Source organism: Eptatretus burgeri, chromosome 8, assembly GCF_056783735.1.
Source record: "Eptatretus burgeri isolate ZD-2024b chromosome 8, Ebu_testis_v1, whole genome shotgun sequence".
Taxonomy (NCBI): Eukaryota; Metazoa; Chordata; class Myxini; order Myxiniformes; family Myxinidae; genus Eptatretus; species Eptatretus burgeri.
Window position 1 is genome coordinate 18,672,884 of NC_140968.1, and position 6,428 is coordinate 18,679,311.

General features: G+C 31.6%; 1 long non-coding RNA gene across 1 annotated transcript in view; it reads left to right on the forward strand.

The window, feature by feature from the left end:
* The window catches only part of LOC147021234 (uncharacterized), a 3,343-nt gene extending 953 nt beyond the window's left edge, over window positions 1–2,390 (forward strand). Inside the window, exons 1-2 of the long non-coding RNA XR_015060726.1 lie at window positions 1–444; window positions 542–2,390. The exon at window positions 1–444 is cut by the window's left edge and continues 953 nt beyond it. This is a non-coding gene — a long non-coding RNA (uncharacterized LOC147021234). The remainder of the gene's footprint in view (window positions 445–541) is intronic.
* The last annotated feature ends 4,038 nt before the right edge of the window (window positions 2,391–6,428 follow it).

Below are 6,428 nucleotides of genomic sequence, written 5' to 3' on the forward strand. Positions count from 1 at the left end.
GTCTTTCTCTATAAAAGCTTCAAACCCAGGCTCCATTTTAAACATTTGTTTTTGCTGGCAATGGTGTTCTGTGTGCTTGTCTCGAACTGTCTGTCTTCTATGGAACTAAACCTTCAAGTTGATGAACTGGATTCAAACCTCTTATCTATTGAGGTAAGATTTTTTATTTTCCTATTTTCAAACTTTGATTGAAGCATACTCATTTAATAATTAAATAACTTAATTAATACATTATTATTTTCTCTCACAGGAAATTGTGTCTGAAATACGAAATGAAAATACTGCTTTTGCTACAACTTGGGGGAAATTGTTGGCTTGGTTGAAGACCTTATGAGCGACCAAGACCTTGAGTGGGATGACTTTGGTGTTCCTTGGAACTCTCTGTCTTGTATGGAACTAAACCTTCAAGTTGATGAACTGGATTCAAACCTCTTATCTATTGAGGTAAGATTTTTTATTTTCCTATTTTCAAACTTTGATTGAAGCATACTCATTTAATAATTAAATAACTTAATTAATACATTATTATTTTCTCTCACAGGAAATTGTGTCTGAAATACGAAATGAAAATACTGCTTTTGCTACAACTTGGGGCGAAATTGTTGGCTTGGTTGAAGACCTTATGAGCGACCAAGACCCACAGAACGAGTTCGTCCTTGATGACCCAACCAAAGAGTTATACCTTGGAGACCAGCAAAATCCTGAAAAAGAGTTTTACAGCAATAGTACTCATTGTGAGTTATCAAGACAATACCCACTGAACAAGTTATACCTTGATGAGCCAGAATACAAGTTTTACCTTGGAGACTCACAAATTTTGAAAAAATCAAGAAATGAGTTCTGCCTTGATGGTTTAAATAACTACCTTGGAGACTCAGGAAAAGGGTTCTGCCAAGATGGTTCTAAATATGGGGCCTACCTTGGAGACTCACAAATTTTGAAAAAATCAGTAAATGAGTTCTGCCTTGATGGTTTAAATAACTACCTTGGAGACTCAGGAAAAGGGTTCTGCCAAGATGGTTCTAAATATGGGGCCTACCTTGGAGACTCACAAATTTTGAAAAAATCAGTAAATGAGTTCTGCCTTGATGGTTTAAATAACTACCTTGGAGACTCAGGAAAAGGGTTCTGCCAAGATGGTTCTAAATATGGGTCCTACCTTGGAGACTCACAAATTTTGAAAAATCAGTAAATGAGTTATCCTTAAGAGACTTTGTAAGTTGGTTTTACTTTGAATACTTGAAATGTGGGTTCTGGATTGATAACTCACAATGTGATACATATCTTGGAAACTCAACGGGAATGTGGTTATACCTTGAAGACTTGGAAAGTTGGGTTTATGTTGGACACTTGAAACTTTTTTGGGGGCTTTTATTTATTTATTTATTTATTTATTATTATTATTATTTTATTTATTTATATTTTGGAGACTTTTGGAGTTGCTATCACTCTTTGGGATCTAAACCTATCGATGTAGTTCTTTGTCGGATGGTGCTTGATGGGAGCAAGATCAAGAAAGTTCTGGGAAGAAAGTGCAGGCTTACTCCCCCTTTCTACGTCATCAAACCTGAAAGCCTTAAAAGACAGAATTGGAAGAAGAGAAAAAAAAAAAAAAACGTAAAATATATATATATATATATAGGTGGAAATCTCATTTTGAAAAAGACATTGTGTTGGGCGAGGATTGAGTTGGGGTTGAGATTTTGAATGTGAGGGTTGGGGTTGAGATTTTGAATGTGAGGGTTGGGACACACACACACATACACATCAACAAACAAAAGTTAAGCCTTGACTATTCAGTTGAGGATTCTGTGTTTGGGGTTCACAGATCTAAGAACGTCCCCCTTGACACACATTATATACTGTTATACACCTCGGACTTGGCCCTCGAGTGTCCACAACGGTGTATAGTAGGAGGGAGTGAAGCGCCAACCTATTGCTCCCATTGCACACACACACACAAACAAAAGTTAAGCCTTGACTATTCAGTTGAGGATTCTGTGTTTGGGGTTCACAGATGTAAGAACGTCCACCCCTTGACACACATTATATACTGTTATACACCTCGGACTTGGCCCTCGAGTGTCCACAAAGGTGTATTATCTGCTTAGTTTTGTCTTTTGTAATTCCTGTGAAAAAAATGTATTGATTCAATGATAACCCAAGAAAGTGTAAGAAACTTGGATGAAAAGAATTTGTTTAAATCATGTTTTGGTAAAAGATATATTCATCCTACAGTCGAATGTGTCCTAGAATACTATAAAACAAAGGGTTTAGAAAAAACTGCCCAGGTCTGTCATGCAAATGTAGAATTGACCGACCAGATTGTTAAAGTAAATAATGAAACATGTACTCTCTACTCAATATTTGATATAGAGACCATGAAAATATCTTGGATTTTCTTTGCCTCACTCTCAATAATCTTTTTGATAATAATCATCATTTTGATATATCTAGTTAAAATAAGGAAGAACCCTACATTTGTTTTATAGATGCTCTAATTCAAACAGAGCAAAGACAACATAACATAATGTTATACCCTGGATAATTAAATCTCCCAATCGCCTCATTAACTCAAAACTTCTTAACAAAGTCAGGAGAAATAGTGTATACCAAAGAGTAAAAAGTGTGAACCAACAAATGGACAACATTTCAGATTAATTTTTTTCTTATCTATCCAAACTCTTGTGATTTATTTTTCCCATTCATTTGAAATAATCTAGATGAACACCTACTCAATGAAAAAGAAAGAATCCATATGAACACCTAGTCAATGAAAAAAGAAAGAAAAGAATCCATATGAACACCTACTTATCTAATCAATGAACTGTTAATATTCTAATTGAACACCTACTCAATGAACAGAAAGAAAGAATCCATATGAACACCTAGTTAATGAAAAGAAAGAAAGAATCCATATGAACACCTACTTATCTAATCAATGAAAAGAAAGAAAGAATCCTAATTGAACACCTAATCAATGAACTGTTAATATATTCTAATTGAACACCTACTCATCAAGTCAATGAAAAAGAAAGAAAGAATCCTAATTGAACACCTACTCAATGAACTGTTAATATTCTAATTGAACACCTACTCAATGAACAGAAAGAAAGAATCCATATGAACACCTACCCAATGAAAAAGAAATATTCCAATTGAACACCTACCCAATGAAAAAGAAATATTCTAATTGAACATCTACTCAATGAACTGATAATATATTCTAATTGTACACCTACTTATCTACCCAATGAAAAAGAAATATTCTAATTGAACATCTACTCAATGAACTGATAATATATTCTAATTGTACACCTACTTATCTACTCAATGAAAAAGAAATATTCTAATCAATAAACTGTTAATATTCTAATTGAACACCAAGTCAATGAAAAAGAAAGAAAGAATCCTAATTGAACACCTACTCAATGAACAGCTAAAAATCCATATGAACACCTACCCAATGAAAAAGAAATATTCTAATTGAACACCTACTTATCTACTCAATGAAAAAGAAATATTCTAATCAATGAACTGTTAATATATTCTAATTGAACACCTACTCAATGAACAGAAAGAAAGAATCACAATTGAACATCTACTTATCTAATCAATGAACTGTTAATATTCTAATTGAACACCTACTCAATGAAAAAGAAAGAAAAGAATCCATATGAACACCTACTTATCTAATCAATGAACTGTTAATATATTCCAATTGAACACCTACTCAATGAACAGAAAGAAAAGAATCAAGATGAACACCAAGTCAATGAAAAAGAAAGAAAGAATCCTAATTGAACACCTACTCAATGAACAGCTAAAAATCCATATGAACACCTACCCAATGAAAAAGAAATATTCTAATTGAACACCTACTTATCTACTCAATGAAAAAGAAATATTCTAATCAATGAACTGTTAATATATTCTAATTGAACACCTACTCAATGAACAGAAAGAAAGAATCACAATTGAACATCTACTTATCTAATCAATGAACTGTTAATATTCTAATTGAACACCTACTCAATGAAAAAGAAAGAAAAGAATCCATATGAACACCTACTTATCTAATCAATGAACTGTTAATATATTCCAATTGAACACCTACTCAATGAACAGAAAGAAAAGAATCAAGATGAACACCTACTAATCAAGTCAATGAAAAAGAAAGAAAAGAATCCATATGAACACCTAGTTAATGAACAGCTAAAAATCAAGATGAACACCTAGTTAATGAACAGCTAAAAATCAAGATGAACACCTACCCAATGAAAAAAGAAAGAATCCATATGAACACCTAGTTAATGTACAGAAAGAAAGAATCCATATGAACACCTAGTTAATGTACAGAAAGAAAGAATCCATATGAACATCTACCCAATGAAAAAGAAAGAAAGAATCCATATGAACACCTAGTTAATGAACTGTTAATATTCTAATTGAACACCTACTCAATGAAAAGAAAGAAAGAATCCTAATTGAACATCTACTCATCTAATCAATGAAAAGAAAGAAAGAATCCATATGAACACCTAGTTAATGAAAAAGAAATATTCTAATCAATGAACTGTTAATATTCTAATTGAACACCTACTCAATGAACAGAAAGAAAGAATCACAATTGAACATCTACTTATCTAATCAATGAACTGTTAATATTCCAATTGAACACCTAGTTAATGAACTGTTAATATATTCTAATTGAACACCTAGTTAATGTACAGAAAGAATCCATATGAACACCTACTCAATGAAAAAGAAATATTCTAATCAATGTACAGAAAGAAAGAATCCTAATTGAACATCTACTCATCTAATCAATGAAAAGAAAGAAAGAATCACAATTGAACATCTACTCATCTAATCAATGAAAAGAAAGAAAGAATCCTAATTGAACACCAAGTCAATGAAAAAGAAAGAAAGAATCCATATGAACACCTAGTTAATGAAAAAGAAATATTCTAATCAATGAACTGTTAATATTCTAATTGAACACCTACTCAATGAACAGAAAGAAAGAATCACAATTGAACATCTACTTATCTAATCAATGAACTGTTAATATTCCAATTGAACACCTAGTTAATGAACTGTTAATATATTCTAATTGAACACCTAGTTAATGTACAGAAAGAATCCATATGAACACCTACTCAATGAAAAAGAAATAATCTAATCAATGTACAGAAAGAAAGAATCCTAATTGAACATCTACTCATCTAATCAATGAAAAGAAAGAAAGAATCACAATTGAACATCTACTCATCTAATCAATGAAAAGAAAGAAAGAATCCTAATTGAACACCTAATCAATGAACTGTTAATATATTCTAATTGAACACCAAGTCAATGAAAAAGAAAGAAAGAATCCATATGAACACCTAGTTAATGTACAGAAAGAAAGAATCCATATGAACACCTACCCAATGAAAAAGAAATATTCCAATCAATGAACTGTTAATATTCCAATTGAACACCTAGTTAATGAACTGTTAATATATTCTAATTGAACACCTACTTATCTACTCAATGAAAAAGAAATATTCTAATCAATGAACTGTTAATATATTCTAATTGAACACCTACTCAATGAACAGAAAGAAAAGAATCCTAATTGAACACCTACTCAATGAACTGTTAATATATTCTAATTGAACACCTACTCAATGAACTGTTAATATTCTAATTGAACACCTAGTTAATGAACAGCTAAAAATCAAGATGAACACCTAGTTAATGTACAGAAAGAAAGAATCCATATGAACACCTACCCAATGAAAAAAGAAAAAATCTAACCAAGATGAACACCTAGTTAATGTACAGAAAGAATCCATATGAACACCTACCCAATGAAAAAGAAATAATCTAATCAATGTACAGAAAGAAAGAATCAAGATGAACACCAAGTCAATGAAAAGAAAGAAAAGAATCAAGATGAACACCTACTAATCAAGTCAATGAAAAGAAAGAAAAGAATCCATATGAACACCTACCCAATGAAAAAAGAAAAATCTAACCAAGATGAACACCTAGTTAATGTACAGAAAGAATCCATATGAACACCTACCCAATGAAAAAGAAATAATCTAATCAATGTACAGAAAGAAAGAATCCATATGAACAGCTAAAAATCAAGTCAATGAAAAAGAAAGAAAATAATCAAGATGAACACCTAGTTAATGTACAGAAAGAAAGAATCCATATGAACACCTACTCAATGAACAGCTAAAAATCAAGATGAACACCTACTCAATGAACAGCTAAAAATCAAGTCAATGAAAAAGAAAGAAAAGAATCAAGATGAACACCTAGTCAATGAACAGCTAAAAATCAAGATGAACACCTACTCAATGAACAGCTAAAAATCAACTCAATGAAAAAGAAAGAAAAGAATCAAGATGAACACCTAGTCAATGAAC